Source organism: Somniosus microcephalus, chromosome 11 (genome assembly GCF_052327205.1).
Source record: "Somniosus microcephalus isolate GS21.2 chromosome 11, FLI_Smic_1.0, whole genome shotgun sequence".
NCBI lineage: Eukaryota > Metazoa > Chordata > Chondrichthyes > Squaliformes > Somniosidae > Somniosus > Somniosus microcephalus.
This window is the reverse complement of record NC_140997.1, coordinates 57,138,648-57,157,423: the sequence shown is the minus strand read 5'-3', so window position 1 is coordinate 57,157,423 and position 18,776 is coordinate 57,138,648. Positions and strand designations below refer to the sequence as shown.

Here is an 18,776-nt window from a genome sequence, read left to right as displayed (position 1 = left end):
GTGGCCCTCATCTCCCTGGCAAAGGGTGCACATCGACTTTGCTGGTCCATTTATGGACTCAATGTTCTTAATCGCAGTTGATGCACACTCCAAGTGGCCGGAGGTAATAAAGATGTCCTCCACCACCACGGAAAAAACCATCACAGTATTAAGGACCATATTTGCCAGGAATGGGCTGCCGGAGCAGATATGTTCTGATAATGGACCGCAATTTGTGTCCGAAGAATTCAGAAAGTTCTTAAAGAACAATGGGGTAAAGCACTACACGTCCACCCCATACCATCCCGCCACCAATGGATTGGCTGAAAGGTTTGTCCAGACCTTCAAGAAGGCCATCAAGGCCATGGGTAATGAAGACATAAAACTTCAGCACAAGGTGGATAACTTCTTATTTGCATATAGGAATGCAACGCATATGGTTACTAACCAAACTCCCGCCATGATGTTCTACAATAGAAACGTAAGATGCCGGCTGGATTTGGTCAAGCCCAACATCCGAAGGGACGTGGAGAACCGGCAGTTTCAGGGCATGAATGAAAGGCCAACTAGGGCCTTCCAGATAGGCCAACCGGTTTTGGCCCGGGACTACCGTACCGAGAAATGGCAGCCTGGAACTATCTGCACACGATTAGGACCACTGATGTATACCGTGGACATCGGAGACAGCATAATAAGGCGCTATGCTGACCAAATCATCAAGTCATCCGAAAAGGGACAACCTACACCACCACTCTATACATCTAACGATGAAGTAGAGATACCCATATCTACCTCCGATCCGGTGATACTGGAGCCCGATGAACCCGACACTGGCCTTCAAGCCGAATCAGCCTTGCCAGAAGAACCTACTACACCACCAGAAACTACTACACCCCCGAGGCGTTATCCGGACCGAGTCGGGAAGCCTCCTGAGAGACTAACTTATAATTAATTAATACAGCAATGTATATTATTTTGCATATAACATGTAATTAATAATTACTTAAAATATGATGTACTAGTTAGCTAGAAGGGGAGGAATTGTGGTGTATGTGCCTTTAAGAGCAATTATGGTGTATGTGCCTTTAAGAGCCCCAGGTGTGCGTAATGCCGGTAATTGCCACTTGGGCTATATAAGCCTGTGTATTGTGTATATCCTTTAGAAACCCCCCCCCCCCCCCCCCCAGACTTGCTTAGTAAATACCTATGAACCAACTCCTGTCTTCAGTGTCTTTATCTACACACGGACACTACACCCTGTTTAAAGTAATGAATTTGGGATCAGGACACGCTTAGTACTTTGTTATGATGCATCACCTTGGTCAAATAGATGGTCAATGTTTGCTATCTAAGTTCACATGTGAAGAAGCTCATTTGGATGAAATATCAGAGGGTTGGTACCACCAACGGAACTGTTCACTGACATGAACCCCCTCACCCTGGGGAGGGGGGGGAAGAGAACTGGAGGGGGAACTTTAAATTCAGAAAGAAATGACTCCTGTATATAGCAACTTGCAGGTAATTATTTCCCTGACATGGGGCTTATGTTGTACAAATATGTGATTTAAATGAAGTTTTAGTTGGTGTGCTTCAAACTAGTTATAGCCCATGAGCCCTTTCAGACCAGAATGTACATGTTAATCAGATTACTAACGATACTGAGCCATATTTTAGCATCACATTCATTTCCTCAGACTCTTCATTCTTTTTGGTTAAATTTTACCTGTAATGCAGTTCAACTTCAGTGATGCTCTCGAGATACTTTTCTATTTTAAAAGGAGAAATATGAGGGTAATAATATTCTGTACTTTTAAAGTTGTTATCATCCCTTTCTCCTTCCTGCTTTGTTTGGTTCCCCTGTTCTATACACCATCTATGATGGTGGATGGGCAAAGTGACAGAAGTGTCTGAATTTACATCCCTTGATCTCCTCTAGCCTGGTGTCTCCACATCCATCCTCTGCTTCTCTAAAACTATGCTATTCATAGAAACATAGAAAAATAGGAGCAGGAGTAGGCCATTCGGCCCTTTGAGCCTGCTCCGCCACTCAGTATGATCATGGCTGATCCTCTATCTCAATACCATATTCCCACTCTCTCCCCATACCCCTTGATGCCTTTTGTGTCTCGAAATCTATCTAGCCCTGTCAGGGGATCTCATTGAAATGTATAAAATTCTATCATTCTTCTAAACTCTAGTGAATACAGGCCTAGTCGACCCAATCTCTCCTCATACGACAGTCCTGCCATCCCAGGAATCAGTGTGGTGAACCTTCGCTACACTCCCTCAATGGCAAGTATATCCTTTCTTAGGTAAGGAGACCAAAACTGCACACACTACTCCAGGTGTGGTCTCGCCAAGGCCCTGTATAACTGTAGTAAGACATCCTTGCTCCTGTACTCAAATCCTCTTGCAATGAAGGCCAACATACCATTTGCCTTCCTAACTGCTTGTTGCACCTGCATGTTTGCTTTCAGTGAGTGTCAAGGACACCCAGGTCCCTCTGTACATCAACATTTCCCAACCTATCACCATTTAAATAATACTCCTTCTCCACATTCCTTCCACTCCACTATTGATGGCTGCTGGTTGAACCACTATACTCCTGTCCCCTGGAACTCCCTGCCTCTGCCCCCCTTGCACCTTGATACCCTCCTCCCTGCTATAAAAAAAATCCTCACACCCATCTTTTCTACGGTGCCTTCAGCCCTTCCACCCTAACTCTCCATCTTCCTTCCTACTCTGTGTAATTTCCCTATTCTCCCCTCTTTAGTTGTAAAGTGTGTTCAGACATTTCAGCAAGTGAGGAGCACTATAGCCATGTGAGTTGTTGAGAGTTGGAGCCTGGTTTTTGCTCTGCACTAGCTCACTGAAATATAGCTGCTAGCATGAACTGACTGACCTGGGGAAATCTGGCACAATTCCACATCCCATCTCTCCTTGTGTTCATGTTTTGCACCACTGTGATGCAGTCTGCTTCTATTTTTAATAACCACTTTTTAGTGGGATTGTGCTTAAAACAATTTGTTTATAATCAAGCATTTCAGCCCAGCAGCTGAAGCCATTTTGTGAAATGTAAATGAATAGACTGTCCTTGACTATCCCAGGTGGCCAGAAAGACCAATCCTGCAACAAATTTAAATGTCCCTTTTAAATTGATGTCTTTTGGTCTATCTATAATGTATTTTTAAAATAAAGTGATATTCAGAATAAGCGTCTACCTGAAGACACTTTAGTAACACCAAAATTTACATTTTCCAGACAGGCTTGGCTGATGGTTGATAGGTGTTGACCATTGTTCACCTCCCCAACAGATTGATTCTGTCCCTTTCTGAATAGCGGCCTACTAGCCTACACACACATTTCATCAATCATGATGTGATGATATATTTGGTAAATGTAATTTTTTTATATAGTTGTCTTCTTTCACTGCTTTCATCTGGAAAATAGACCTGTATTTTATAAAACTGGATTCAATCTACAGAAATGAATAAGCAATAGTTAAATCTATGCGGAATGTGTGGTCGGATGGCATGCTGACAATTGCTATCCTGTGCACGCCATTCAGAATCTGCATCTAATCACTCAGCTGCTTGACACCAGTTCCAGATTCCACTGCTATCCATATCTCAAAGATACTTACAGTAATCCGATACAGTATTAGCATTCCTAACTATGTGGTGTGTCTCACACACACAGCTCATGGTATTGCTAGCCTTCACAGTGTCTTCCATGTACATAAAGTAATAATGAAAGAAAATATAGTGGTTCCATTTGGTGTTCCCCATAATGACCTCCAAAAATTAAAATAAGCAGATCTATCATGGTCGGGAATAATGCATGATTCAGGACCAGGTAACTGACAATTGTCACGATTGAGTTACGTTTACCTTGCAAGTGGAGATATTTACCATATGTCCTGTTTAGCCATAACATGTATTTTTTTTATACAACATAAAAAAAGAAAAAAAGAAAGACTTACATTTCTATAGCGCCTTTCACGACTACCGGACGTCTCGAAGCGCTTTACAGCCAATGAAGTACTTTTTGAAGTGTAGTCACTGTTGTAATGTGGCAGTCAATTTGCGCACAGCAAGCTCCCACAAACAGCAACGTAATAATGACCAGATAATCTGTTTTTGTTATGTTGGTTGAGGGATAAATATTGGCCAGGACACCGGGGATAACTCCCCTGCTTGTCTTCGAAATAGTGCCATGGGATCTTTTACGTCCACTTGAGAGGGTCTTGGTTTAACGTCTCATCTGAAAGACGGCACCTCTGACAGTGCAGCGCTCCCTCAGTACTGCGTTGGAGTGTCAGCCTAGATTTTTGTGCTCAAGTCCCTGGAGTGGGACTTGAACCCACAACCTTCTGACTCAGAGGCGAGAGTGCTACCAACTGAGCCACAGCTGACAATAGTTTTAATGAGTGTTTGTTTTTGTTGCTCAAAAGCAGATGTAGCTGCTATATATTATCTCTTTGTGAAGGATGGAAAGATGATTTTATTTTCACTGATCTTTTACCAGACAAGTCGGTCTGCCTATAATAACAACAGAAAATGCAGTTTCCAGTTCTGACGAAGGGTCACAGACCTGAAACGTTAACTCAGTTTCTCTCTCCACAGATGCTGCCTGACCTGCTGAGTGTTTCCAGCATTTTCTGTTGTTATTTCAGATTTCCAGCGTCCGCAGTATTTTGCTATTGTACTAGAAGTCAGTCTGCCTTCTGTGCCTCGGCCCTAAGCTCTGGAATTCCCTGCCTAAACCTCTCTGCCTCTCTTTCCTCCTTTTAGACGCTCCTTAAAACCTACCTCTTTGACCAGGCTTTTGGTCACCTGCCCTAATTTCTCCTTGGGTGGCTCGGTGTCAAATGTTTTGTCTTATAACACTCCTGTGAAGCGCCTTGGGACGTTTTACTACGTTAAAGGCGCTATCTAAGTACAAGTTGTTGTATCTCATGAATGAAAATCCGTGACCACTACCTGTCAGTGCTGTGGCTTTTCAGTCACTTTCAGTGCATTTTAGCACAGAATATGGGTGATGAAATCTGGATTATAAATTGCATTGCTATATAAAATATTCACCTGGTTTTGGTTACTGTTATGTCTTGTTTAAAAAACAAATTGTGTAAGTCGCTGTTCTTTTAAAGACATATAAAGCAGGCATGAAGATCTGGCTTAGCACCTGATTTTATAGTACATGTAAATAAATCTTCAATAAATAATATTTAATCTTTTTTTATCATTTGGTCAGAGAGGTTGTGACTGAATGCAAATTTGCTTTTCTTTTATCTGCAACTACGTGGTCTACTTTTGGAGCTATGGTTCTGTCTAGTGACCGTCTGTCTTTTCAGACTCCATCAGATGTAATCACAAATTAAAGAATTGCAGCGTACTTCTTCAAAATAAAGCATATCTGCTTTGTGACAAATGCAGGGTCGCAATAAACAACTGAGTTTTTTTTCTCAAGGGTACACAAAAGTACAAATCTTCACCCCCTCCTAATATCTCCTCCTTTAACTTGGCGTCCATTTTTGTCTGATTACACCTCTGTGAAATGCTTTACAATGTTACAATGTTCTACGTTAAAGGTACTATATAAATGCAAGTTATTGTTGAACACTTGTGGTTAGTTGCTTCACAAGAATGTCCGTAATTGGTCACCTGGTTAGTTTGATTTTACAAATGTTTACAGATGTTTAGAATTGTTCCCTGATAATTGGTGGTAAATGGCACACATTGTGCACCACTTCAAAGCTCGCTCTCATTCAGCATCTTACCATTCACTGCAACACAGTAAATGGTTTAACAGTGAAACACAGTTGGTTACACTGAACTTTTTTCTGTTTTTAAATATAACCTTTGTTGTCTCTTTCATGGCTGTGTAGCCTTTGTCGGTAATGTGATGTACCAGTGAAACAATGTTTTGTAACTTATCCCCTTGTCTTTTTACTTTAGAGCTGGACACACCTCTGAGTTGCTGAGGGTGATTTACGCTCAAACCTTTACCAGTGCCCTCTTTGGCTAGTCAGTAGGACGTGCAAGGTAGACCCTCTTCTCTTAGGCAGTCCCTCGGAACCGAGGATGACTTGCTTCCACATTAAAAATGAGTTCGCAGGTGACTGATGAGTCCAATGCGGGACCTACAGTCTCTGTCACAGGTGGGGCAGATGGTGGTTGAAGGGGCAGTTGGGTGGGGTGCTTGGGTTGACGTGTGCTCCTTGCGCTGCCTGCGCTTGGCTTCCACTTGCTCCCAGCGAAGAGACTCGAGGTGTTCGGCGCCTTCCCGGATGCTTCTCCTCCACTTTGTGCGGTCTTGGGCCAGGGATTCCCAGGTGTCGGTGGGGATGTTACACTTTTTCAAGGAGACTTTGAGGGTGTCCTTGAAGCGTTTCCTCTGCCCACCTGGGGCTCTCTTGCCGTGTTGGAGCTCCAAGTAGAGCACTTGTTTCGTGAGTCTCATATCGAGCATGCGGACAATGTGACCCATCCATCGGAGCTGATCGAGCGTGGTCAAAGCTTCGATGCTGGGGATGTTGGCCTGAGCAAGAACATTGACGTTGGTGCGCCTATCCTGCCAATGGATTTGCAGGATCAGCGTTGGTGGTACCTCTCCAGTGCTTTGAGGAGCCTGCTGTATATGGTCCATGTCTCTGAGGCATACAGAAGGGCGGGTATCACTGCTGCTCTGTAGACCATGAACTTAGTGCTAGGTTTGAGGTCCTGGTCTTCAAACACTCTCTTTCTCAGGCGACCGAAGGCTGCACTGGCACACTGAAGGCGATGTTGGACTTCGTCATCGACATCTGCCCTTCCATTTAGGTAACCAATACAGGATGTTCTCATGAAGCAACCACCCAGGTGTTCATGTGGGGGAGGGCAGGGGGGAGTAGAGAAAGGAAAATTGCCTCCTATCATCGGTGTCTTATTTCTCTTTCTTTTTCCAATCTGTCACCATTCTATGTATAAAGCCATTTTATTTGCCTACCATCACTTCAGCGTAACATTCACTTACATTGGTACTCCTTTCATGTTGGTCAAGTCATATATCATTTGATCGCTGTATAATTTTTCCTCCGCTCTTTCTCCCCTCCACCCCAGAAGATGCTGCAGCCTTTGATCAGGTACTCCATAGTGTGTGTGCAAAACAAAGGTGGAACCTTCCCACTTTATTGCTGCACCTGCAATTAAACCAGGTTGAATACGATTTTCAGGGATACGACTTCTGCAGTAAATCGTGTACATTTCAGTATTAAATCAGTGTTATTTTTCAGACAACTATAATAAAAATTGCTGAAAATATTTAAACAAACCTCTGGGGCAGATATATGGGTGTAGAATATAAAAGCAAGGTAGTAATGTTGAATTTGTGCAAAATATTAGTTAGGCTACAGTGGAATATTGCTTGTAGTTCAAGGCATCCCATTATAGGAATGAGAGTCACTAGAGAAAGGGTACAATGAAAATTCACTAGCATAATGTCAGGAATGAAAGGTTATAGCTATGAAGAAAGGTGTGCAAAATTTCATATATACCAACCTAGAAAATTAGCAAAGCTGACCATTCAAAAACAAGTAATTGCACTGAGTGCAGTGGGACAAAAGCTTAGAACTTAAGTTGTAGATATATCCAACATTTCTTCACTGATACTGGAAGAAGAAAAGACAAAGGTACATGAAAGCGTGAAGGAGACGTATTGAAAGCACAAGGTTTATATTCTGGGGGGCAAGGGGAGAGAGGTTCAGTTGGCATGCTTTCCCAGAAAATGTTAATTTTTGTGACACTTTGGGGTCACTCTCTTCCCCTCCAACCCACCCAAGTCCAGACACTATACCCCCCCTCCCCATTTTACAGAGGCACTTTACCTCTTTGGATTCAGTTCAGAGACATGCTACTCCCTTCAATCCCCGCCCCCTTCCCAAGAGTTCACAGAGGTACTTTTTTGCCCTCTAATTCTCCCAGTTCACGCGAGCAACCTCCTCTCCTCCTTCCCCCGCCGCCCCCAATTCATGCTGGCATTCTCCCCTTTACCCGCCTAATTAATTCTGTTTCTGTGTTCTATTCTTCCCTCCCTCTCCCCCACACCTGACCAGAATCCTGATGTTGCTGCTGTTTGTAAGCCAAAATGATTGAACTTTCTGTGGGTTGGGTTGGAATTCTCAACAGATCAAGAATTCCCACGTGAAATTGTGTTCAATCACTTTGTTTACAGCAGCAACAGGACTCTGGTAGGAGCACTCCATAGGTGCTTGCTCTCCACTGATTTTCACCCACAAACATGGACATGCAGATTCAGCCCCCACAATGTGGATGGTTGGCAAGTATGAAATGGTGGCTATTTTTTAACTGGAACAGTGTGATGATATAATTGAGGTTTTTAAAAATTATAAAAGATTTTGAAAGACTAAATAATGTGAAGATTGCTTCCACTGGTTGGCGAATTGATAACAATACTGCGTAGACTGAGGATTATCAAAGTGGGAAGTCAGACAATTCACCCCCCCCCCTCCCACACAGACACAAGGGTATTAGAACATGGAATGATATAAAGTGGTAGGGACTATAATATTAGACGCTGGAAAAACTCAGCAGGCCAGGCAACATCCGTGGAGAGAGAAATAAAGTTTCAGGTCGAAACCCTTCTTCAGAACTCTGAAGAAGGGTTTCGACCTGAAACGTTGACCCTATTTCTCTCTCCATGGATGTTGCCTGGCCTGCTGAGTTTTTCCAGCGTCTTCTGTTGTTATTTCGGATTTCCAGCATCCGCAGTATTTTGCTATCGAGACTATAATATTATTGAGAAGGGAATTGGATAAATAATTTAGAAGGACAGAGATAAAAGGTTGCAGAGAAAGGGGATTAGAGTAGATGGGTTCAATTGTAGCGCTAACACCAGCATGGGGGCCATGGGTTGAATGGCTTTCTCCTGTGCTGTGATTTCTATGGTAGAATTGATGTGAAACCTAGAGACTGTTTCAATTTGTAAAGAAACCTGTTTGAACTTCTACTTTGCCTTCACATCTGTTGGGAAATCTTGGCAGAATTGTTACTTTTATCTTATTTCCAAGGATGAAAGTAATACTTAATCTGGAACAGGTGGAAACAGCAATTACTGCAAATGTTTGACATGTGTCCTAATTGCAAAAGATGCAAATACCATGTTTCACTTGTTTTCAAATTGTACTAGCCTGAAAGAAGAATGTCAAATTCACTGCAAATTTTGAATTGGTGTCAATACTAATCTGAACTGTATGGGGAGGATTTCCTGGGTCTGTGCTGAGTGAATATTGGAAAATTGGGCAGGTTGGAGTGCACAGCTGTAAAGGAACCCATTCCATTCTGATATTTGCAGCACGCAGGCGATCCATTGGCCCCGATATTGGCGGGAGGAGGGTGGTTGTAGCGGCCGAGAATCCCGGAAATGTGGTTAACGCGGAGATTCTGCCGAATTTAACGGCAAGACCGCATTTGAACTCTTTATTGCACTTGAAGGCCACAGCCTGGGAGCAGAGAGGAGTGGTGGGAGGGAGGAGGAGATTGCAGTCAGCAGGGCAGGGGGAGATTGCTGGGGGTGGTGGGGGAATGGATCGCAGGGAGGGAGCTCGCTCGCGGCAGGTTAGCTTGGGGGACCGGGGGGAAAGCACTCCTGCTGCTCCTCCTGGCCAACAAGCAGTGCTGGAAAGGCACTTACCTGCTCACAGCTCCCTTAAGCTGCCGAGTTTCCCGAGCCCTGGGGAAACCCAGCCCGCAGCCGTTCAATGTAAAAGTATGTTAAAATCTGAGGCACGCAGGCTCATTAACATATTATAATGACCGACCTTCGTGAAAGCGGGTAACTCGCACGACCCCCAGTCCACCCCGGTTAAACCGGAAGTAGGCGCATTCGTGGCGGGTTGGGGTCGGGTTTCAGATTTTCAACAATTTAATGGCACTATCATTATCAATATGGATTTATATTTACAGTACATGTGTCATGATAATTTATACAGCATTGGAATACATTATCAAGATGTATTATTTTCAGAGTATTTACTGTTCTTGGCACTGAGTGCATCTGGAAATATAAATTATGATCGCACAAGGAATTTATTCAGTTTGTAGCCAACTTCAATGTTCTAGACCATTTGAACTAGAATTAGTTCACTTCTGCACAAAAATAATAGGTGAAACTAATCTGAACTCTTGTCTTCTGCCTGCAGCTAACTGCTTGATCTCACCAAGTTTTAACAATGGCGGGTACTTCCACGCACAAACGTTGAACTACAGACGTGGCCGTACAACACCAAGTGGACTGTCTGCTTGAAGTAAGCTTATTTTTGAACTAAGGATGTTTTGAATGATGTGCACAGGTGTGCGAAGTACCTATGTTTTTCTTTGGCTAATGTTTTTGGATTTAGAACACTGATGCAAGCAAGCATTGGGTTGTAGACCCCCTAATGGAAAATGGTGAGGAAATTGCAGAGCAGTATAATAGCGTATTATCGGCTGCACAAGTTCATTAGGTTCTGTAATGCTATCATGATTAAACAAAGCTTATAGCTTTCTCCCTTCTATATACGCGTCAGTAAATACATTACGTGGTGTGTGGCATTGAGTCCTACAGAACAGGAAGATCCCAGGATCATTCGCTGATCTGTGTTGAGTTAGCTGATATCAGCTGTGGTGGTGATGGGGAAATTACAGTTGTCCTCAGTGGCTCTGAGGCAAAGGAATGCAAAATTCAATCCACGCTGATTCACCCGATCGCTAACCAGCGATTCCTGCTGTAAGTGTACATAGGTGACTGCTACAGGAAGAGAGGGTCGGACTCTATTGTGATGCCCTCACTGATGCTAATGGCTGCAGCAGGGGGAAAATTAAAGGAGGAAAAGAAACAAAGCTTATAATAAAACGAGGAACATTTGCAGCTCAGGTCATTTCCATGCAGTAACCTCTCGAAAATATTATTTTTTGTTTTTCAATTTAAACGGACAGCATAGTGGCTGCTGGCCATGTTACACTGTGGTGGACCGCCATGGCCTTCTGCAGCCAATCTCCATTCTCTCTCCCCCTTCATAGAGGCTGGAGATTATATAAATAATCCTCAGGCTGAAAAATATACCTAGTTCAGGGAGGAATCCCTACGGCAGGCACAAGTCCTGCCGTGCTGCATTTCCACTGCACTATGGGAAATAATTTTAATTCAAGGGAATATGTATTCACAGCTATAATAATTTAAATTAAAAACTGTAATGTGATATAAATATAATACATGTCTGTCCATATTCGATAGTCTGCACCTTTTAGAAAAAGAAAATCTGTGGACCTTCTGGCGTACTGCTGCTGTAACCCAGTAGGAGTTTAGCGGAATGGCCAGAATTTAGGCTGGGCCCTGGATGTGCCAGGCCCTGGCCTTGCACAGTTTCTGCAGGCCTTATTGTGGGTGAAACCTCTGCCTACCCCGAAAAGGCTAGCAGCACAAGGTGAGATGGTGAGGACAGGGACAGGGAATCTCTCAGAGCGACCCGCCATAAAGACCAGACATACCATGCCAGCAAATGGCAGAAATGGGGCCTGGAGTACAGAAGATTTTTAAAATTATAGCCAAGGAGTTCAGCCCCCCTTACAAAGGAGGCTCTGGCACATCCACCAGAAGTGGGCTTTGGCTGGGCCTCCCAGCCTCCTAGAACTGGCGGGTTGCCCCAGATGTGTCCCTTGTGACATGGACGCCTGCGATGCAAATTTGGGGACTTCCCACCAATGTTCCCTTTAAACCGCGTGGCGCTCTGGAAGACCGGCTCACCGGCATTTAAATGCAAAAACCGCACATGCGCGGATATTTGAATGGGCCACGCAGCCCGTTAAAGGGACTTTGTGGCCCAAAAAAAATTTCAGGGAACATTGCTTCCCACCACCCCTGAAAAGTCCACCAGGGTCAGTGATGGAGGTGTCGAGCAGGTGCATCCTCACACTGGGAGGCACCTACTCCCTGCAGAATTTCAGTCCTTGTATTTGATAACTAGTCCATGTCAGCCTTTACCCTCCATGCAAATAAATAATTCGAATCACATTTACCCATCCTGTTACCACATTCCTTAAACCCCCCTTTTGATCATTCACCTATTCAATCTAATCGTGAATGTTTATATAGCTTCTGCCTCAATCACTGACACAAGTGAATTCCACAGCCTCACGACTCTCTGTGAAGAAATGTTTCCTGCCCTCTGTGCTAACTCTCTTGCATTTAATCATATTATGGCTCTTCATCTTGACCCCTCAACTATTGCAAACAGTTTGCTTCTATCTACCCTGTCACATCCTTTCACAGTTTTAAACACTTCTATTATAGTTGTGAGGGCAGTAGCAACTTTTGAGGGTGTGAGTACAAGCAGAAAGCCGTTGCAGTGAATTCATCCCTATGGATTGCTATGGGAAGCAGGGAAGGGAAGGATTGACAGTGCAGAGGTAAGCCTGCAGAGCTAGATTTCCCACCTCCTAGTCGGCGAGCTGCCTGGGGGTAGCATGTTTTAGGGTGGCAGCTCGCGTCAATCATGCAAATTAGCGGCAACCTGGAAACGGGGACGGATTCTCCGTTTGACTCCTCCAGGTGGCCGTTATCCGTGCCCTACCCACTTCCCACAGGTTTCTCCCTGGAAGACCAAATTGACCCTGAAATGCCTTCTACAAATCTGTGCTTGCTGTCCTTAATTAACCCATGTATTTCTAAGTTGGTATCCATTTTACCTCGCATTATGGCTTCTACAAGCTTACCCACTGCCAGTATGTTACGCTGACTGGTCTATAGTTACCTGGTTTATATTTCTCTCCCCCTTCTTGGTACATTGTAAACCCTCCAGTTCTCTGGTACAACTTCCATATCCCAGTGTGTTTGAAAGATTGTGGTCAGAGCCTCTGCTTTTTCCTCTTCGACTTCCCTCGGCATTTGGGGATTCTTTTGTTCCTAATCAACTCTACCCTTTCCTTACCTATTCTTAACTTTTATGCTTATAATATTCATTACTATTTCCCTTTATGTTCTTTGCCAGTCATTCCTCGTGTCCCCGTTTAGCCGTTCTAATCTATTTTGCATCTTCTCTATATTTTCTACATTCTGATTTTCTTTTGTATTGTTATCCCTAGCTTTGTTATATGCCTCTCTTTGAAGTGTCATTTTAAGTTTAATTTCTCTACTCATCCAAGGAACTCCAGTTTTTGCTGCACCTGTTTCGCCTCTTGAGGGAATATTTTTAGTCTGTACTTTAATGATTCTGTACCTTAAAGTTCCCATCATTGGTCCACTGCCATATCTGCCAGTAAACTATTTTTATCTTTGACTGTTGCCCTTCGCTTTGAAACTAATTTTGTTACAGCCACTGTTTGCTAGATGTTCTTCTACCCTTACATTACCTACTTGCCCTATCCTTCTTTGTTGGGCTAAAACATGTTCACCTATCCTTCTTACCCTTCTAACTATTGTTCTAATGCCTCTTAACATTGGTACATTCTAAAATTATGGGTCTGGATATTAACAGGGGCGGGTTACATAGGCTGGGGGGCACGTGCAGAGTTTCGGACAGGATCCCTACATAAGAAATAGGAGCAGGAGTAGGCCTTTCGAGCCTGCTCCGCCGTTCAATGATCATGGAGTTGGCTCCACAGTGTGCATCTTTTGTACTTGACAGGTTCCCCACCTGAAAGTCAGCCTGATTGATAGGCTTGGCTACCAGTCGGGCGGGAACGACTCCGGAGTAGGCTGCAGGAGCAGGTAGGCCTGATCCACGACCAGAGGTTGGGGCCCGATCACCGACCCCGTGGGGTGGGGGAGGGGTCTGATCCCGGTGACCTTTGTACGGAGGGGGGGGCCAGGGGGAAGCACTCCTGCCCCTCCTGGCCCACAAGCAGTGCTGTAAAGGTACTTAATCTTCTCCTAGGAAGGACAGAGGATCAGAGGGACCTTGGTGTGCATGTACATAGATACTTGAAGGTAGCAGGACAGGTAGATAAGGTGGTTAAAAAGGCATATGGGATACTTGCCTTCATTAGCCGAGGCATAGAATATAAGAGCAGGGAGGTTATGATGGAGCTGTACAAAATGCTAGTTAGGCCACAGCTGGAATACTGTGTGCAGTTCTGGTCGCCACACTATAGGAGGGATGTGATTGCATTGGAGAGGGTGCAGAGGAGATTCACCAGGATGTTACCTGGGCTGGAGCGCTTCAGCTATAAAGAGAGACTTGACAGACTGGGGTTGTTTTCCTTAGAGCAGTGAAGGTTGAGGGGGGACCTGATTGAGGTGTACAAAATTATGAGGGGCATAGATAGGGTAGATAGAAAGGAACTTTTCCCCTTAGTAGAGGGGTCAATAACCAGGGGGCATAGTTTCAAGGTAAGGGGCAGGAGGTTTAGAGGGGATTTGAGGAAAAACTTTTTCATCGAGAGGGTGGTTGGAATCTGGAACTCACTGCCTGAAAGGGTGGTAGAGGCAGGAACCCTCACAACATTCAAGAAGCATTTAGATGAGCACTCGAAATGCCATAGTATACAAGGCTATGGACCAAGTGCTGGAAAATAAGATTAGAATAGACAGGGCTTGATGGCCGGCATGGACACGATGGGCCTCTTTCTGTGCTGTATAACTCTGACTTCTATGACATTAATCAACTTCTTTCAGATTGCATACCCTTAGTATCTATAGTCCTATGGTCAACGGCTGAACCACTACATCTGGATCTCCTCCATGTCCTTCTGAGACCAAAACTTAAAAGCAGTTTCTTGCCATTAATTTCTGAAAAACACATGGGAGAAAGTGGTTAAAGAAATAAAAATAAGTCCATTACCACTTTCTACTGGTCACGTTCATCTGTCTACTCATATTTACTTTTTTCGTAAATGCTAACATGCAGAGTAAAATGTGGCCCTTAAACTCTAAAGAGAGTTGCAGGATTTTTTTAGGAGTATTTCTGACTTAAATCAACATGAAATTTGGATTGACTGGAGAAAGAGAATAAACATGCATCTAGAAAATAAGGTTACTCTCTCTCGTAAAGAACAACTGATTAAACCAGTGTATAGAAATGAGAGAATTTTAAATAATTGTGATCAGGGCTGGCTGTGGCGCCACCTGATGCCATTTATTTAATAATGGGCCAAAAATTCGGGTCGGGGGCTTCCCGCGGGTGCAAGCCCCCGATCTGCACTCACCCTGCGCGCTGACATTGGAAACCGGGCCTGCTTGCATTTCCTGTCACAGGCCCGGTTCAGATGTCAGCGCGCAGTGCTTACCTGATCCAGCGGTGTAGTTAGTGCGATGTGCTGGCTGGGATCAGGTGAGCACTGTACAACCAATCAGGGGAGGGGAAGGTTCATTCATGAGTTTGCGAGTAAGAACTGTCAAACTCATGAAAACTACGGGGGCCCAAAACACTATTTAAACTTTAAATAAAAATTTAAAAAACATCCCAATCATTAAATTAAGTATAAATAAGTTTTAAAAAATAATTTAAACAATAATTTCTTTTTTTTGAAAAAAATAAATTTTTAATAAAAAGGGTCTAAAACTAAACTTACCTTATTGTAGATTCTTTAAAATAATAAACCTGTGGAAAAAAAATTCTAAATTACACTAAAACACCACTTATCTGTAAAAATAAATACCTACGTGTGCTTTTTACAAGCGTAAAGACCGGAGGCCTTTACACATGCGCAAATCCCCCAAAACAGAGGAAATCCAAGACTCACGCGCTGCCCCCTACAGCGCACGCGCTAGCCTCTTCACCTCTTGGGTTAGAGGAGAGGAAATGCCGGTTTTCAGCGCATGCGCTGTGCATGCTGAAAACTGGCATTTCCTCCAGCCAGACGCGCGAGTACCCCTTCCGTACTCACGCATTTGGGGAGGAATTTCTGCCCCAATATCTTTGACTTCCTGCCCATTGCAAGACTGCTATATTTCACTGTTTCTGAAGTAGCTATGGTTATTTAAAAAATTAGATTTTTTTGCCAGGCTGTATAGTTTGGGGTTACATAAATAAAATACTAGCCTCTTGAGAATCCTTTTAACAGTAAATTTAAACACAGTAAAATATATTGGCAGGCTCAGGCTGGACTCTGTCATTTTGCTATACTGCCAGACTTTGAAAAGGCTCATTGGAAACAGTGTGTACACTTCTGAGCCATTAGTTTCTTTTACAACTAGAAGTACATAGAAATAAAACCAGAAAATGCTGGAGCTACTCAGCAGGACAGGCAGCATCTGTGGAGAAAGAAAGAGTTAACGGTTCAGGTCGATGACCTTTCGTCAGACTTTTCTGCAGCCGCAGTATTTTGCTTTTGTAGATGTGCATAGACTTGGGTTTTCTCCTCTTATTTCAACAAGGGAGGTGTTGTGCAACTTCAGAATCTTACATATTTATAAATGTTACAAGCAAGATCTAAACAGAAAAATATTCTTTATTGAAAGATGGTCTTCTTTGGGAATTGTAACTTATCTATTACTATAAAAGTGGTACAAGTCATCAAACTGTTTACCTACCACAACTGTAATATGTTAGATTGACAAGCTTACTGGATGCATGTCTTTACTAGGTTAAGTGATGTAATGCCAATTGATATGGTGAAGATAACAAACTTCTCCACCTTTTAATTTTAACGGCAAGAAGATTATGCCAGATTTATGTGAATTGCCCAACAGTGTTTTTTGTGGTCCTTTATGCCTGTTTCTGCATATCCAGCACCACGCAGGCACCCTTACTAAAGGAACTGGCTTAACAGCTGTTTCCAGGCCTCCTCGAGAGCCATTCTGACAACCAGAAGGTGAGTGAGAACAGCAGGCGGTGACTAGCCCCCCCAATTTTTCTCGCTCCCTTTGAGGCAGTCTCTAACATTTCCTTGGCACTAACCCATGAAGCCGTTTGAAATCTGAAACCTGCAATGTGAGAAGTTGCAGGTGTAGAATGTGTGCCTGCTATTTTGTGGTGAGTTGGACTGAATTGATGTGTAAATGACATTGATAAATTAGTGCTCGGTGTTGTGTATGTCCCTTTAAGGGAATAACTGGTCTTAGACTGCAGTACCGGCAGTGACCACCCCTGTATAAAAGGCCCTAGCAGGCTTCTGTAGTTTCAGTTTCAAGCTGCCTCTTGTTCAGTAAAGTACCTGTTAAACTGTTCTCCCGAAGTCCGTGTATTATTGAGGCGCGGACTTTACAGTGGCGACGAGTAAGTTCGAACTCACCTGCAGTGTGGCATCATCTCATGGGGATCTCGCCTGAAAGGAAGGTCCTGGAAGGTCGTAGTCTGAGCAACGGGCGTCGACCGAGGGCAACCGCCCGAAGAATCCATCGGTGTTTGGAGAATTGCGGGAGAGACTGTGGTTCCAGCGAATCGTGCTGGTAGCAGGTAGCGCGCTGACCCTTCCGGACTGCGGCGGGCTCGAGCTCGATCGAGCGGCTCTACAAATCGGGCCGCGCAGCGTTGCCGGGAAAAGAAAACAAGAGAGAGAGGGTGGAGCGCACAGGCCGCGGTCGGTGCTCGAGAACAGGCCAGCGGAGAGAAACTAAACGGGGGGGGAAGGAAAGCGAGACGCGCCGAAGCTGCGGGTCGCCGCCATTACCCCGTAGAACGCTAGGAGCAGCGTGGCAGTAAAGGGAAGAAGCAAAAGCGCGGGAGGCGCCATTTTATCCCGTTGGGGAAGAAGCAAAAGCGCGGGAGGTGCCATTTTATTCCATTGGGGAAGAAGCAAAAGCGCGGGAGGCGCCATTTTAAATCGCCCAAGATGCCGAAAAGTGGCAGTATCACTGCTTTCGACAACGAGGTAGAAGACAGGACCACGTATGTGGAAAGAATTGAGGTGTACTGCAAGGCAAATGAGGTGGCTGATGGAAAGAGGGCGTCGGTATTATTAAATCTGATGGGTGCGAGTACGTACGGCCTATTGCGGAATTTAATTACCCCAGCTAAACCAATGGAGAAAAGTTTTGAGGAGATTGTTCATATCTTACAGGAACATCTTAGCCCTACACTGCTGATAGCAGAAAGATTCAAGTTCCATAAAAGAAACCAGCACAAAGATGAGAGCAATGCTGACTATCTTACAGAACTACGCAAGTTATCGAAGCACTGCCAGTTCGGAGCAGGACTGGCAGACACCTTACGGGATAAGTTTGTCTGCGGGCTCCAGAGTGAAGGAACCCAGAAATGACTACTTTCAAAAAAGGACCTGACGCTAGAACAGGCTTTCAGCGTGGCAGTATCCTACGAAGCAGCAGCACAGGGAGCTGTGGAAATACAACAGAAACCACAAGAATACAGCGCTAACGAAATGGCGTATGGAGCAGAAAAGTGCTATCGCTGCGGCAGAACAACCCATGAGCAGAAGGACTGCTGGTTTAAAGACAAAATATGCAGGCAATGCGGGAAAATGGGACATATAGCAAGAGTCTGTAGGTCGGGAAAGAAGACCAACACGACAAGAACTACTAAGGGACAGTACAGGAAAGTAAAGAAACTGACAGATAGTAGTTCAGAAGATCAGGAGAGTGATAAGGACTCTGGGAGCAGGCGACTAAGTTGTTTAAAGTTACACAACGTGATCGCAAAAGAAGATCACCGAACCATTTGGGTCACCCTCATGATAGCAGGGTCCCCAGTGAAGATGGAATTGGACACAGGATCAGCCCTAACTCTCATGAATCGACGAGACTATGAGCGGCTATTCTCACACATACCCTTAAAGGACACGTCCATTGTATTGAAGACATACACGGGGCAAAAGGTCTACCCCAGAGGAAAAATAAGGGTGCCAGTTGAATATAACGGAAAGGAA

General features: G+C 44.2%; 1 protein-coding gene across 4 annotated transcripts in view; it reads left to right on the top strand.

Annotated features, from left to right (window-relative positions):
* mrtfba (myocardin related transcription factor Ba) overlaps positions 1–18,776 on the top strand; it is a 320,882-nt gene that overhangs the window by 89,732 nt on the left and 212,374 nt on the right. For 3 of the 4 annotated variants that reach the window (XM_086000754.1, XM_086000756.1, XM_086000757.1), the window contains exon 3: positions 10,178–10,282. The gene's annotated coding sequence lies outside the window, so the exon portion shown is untranslated. Of the gene's footprint in view, positions 1–10,177; positions 10,283–13,639; positions 13,723–18,776 lie in introns of all 4 variants that reach the window. The other variant, XM_086000755.1, reaches the window with a different exon arrangement.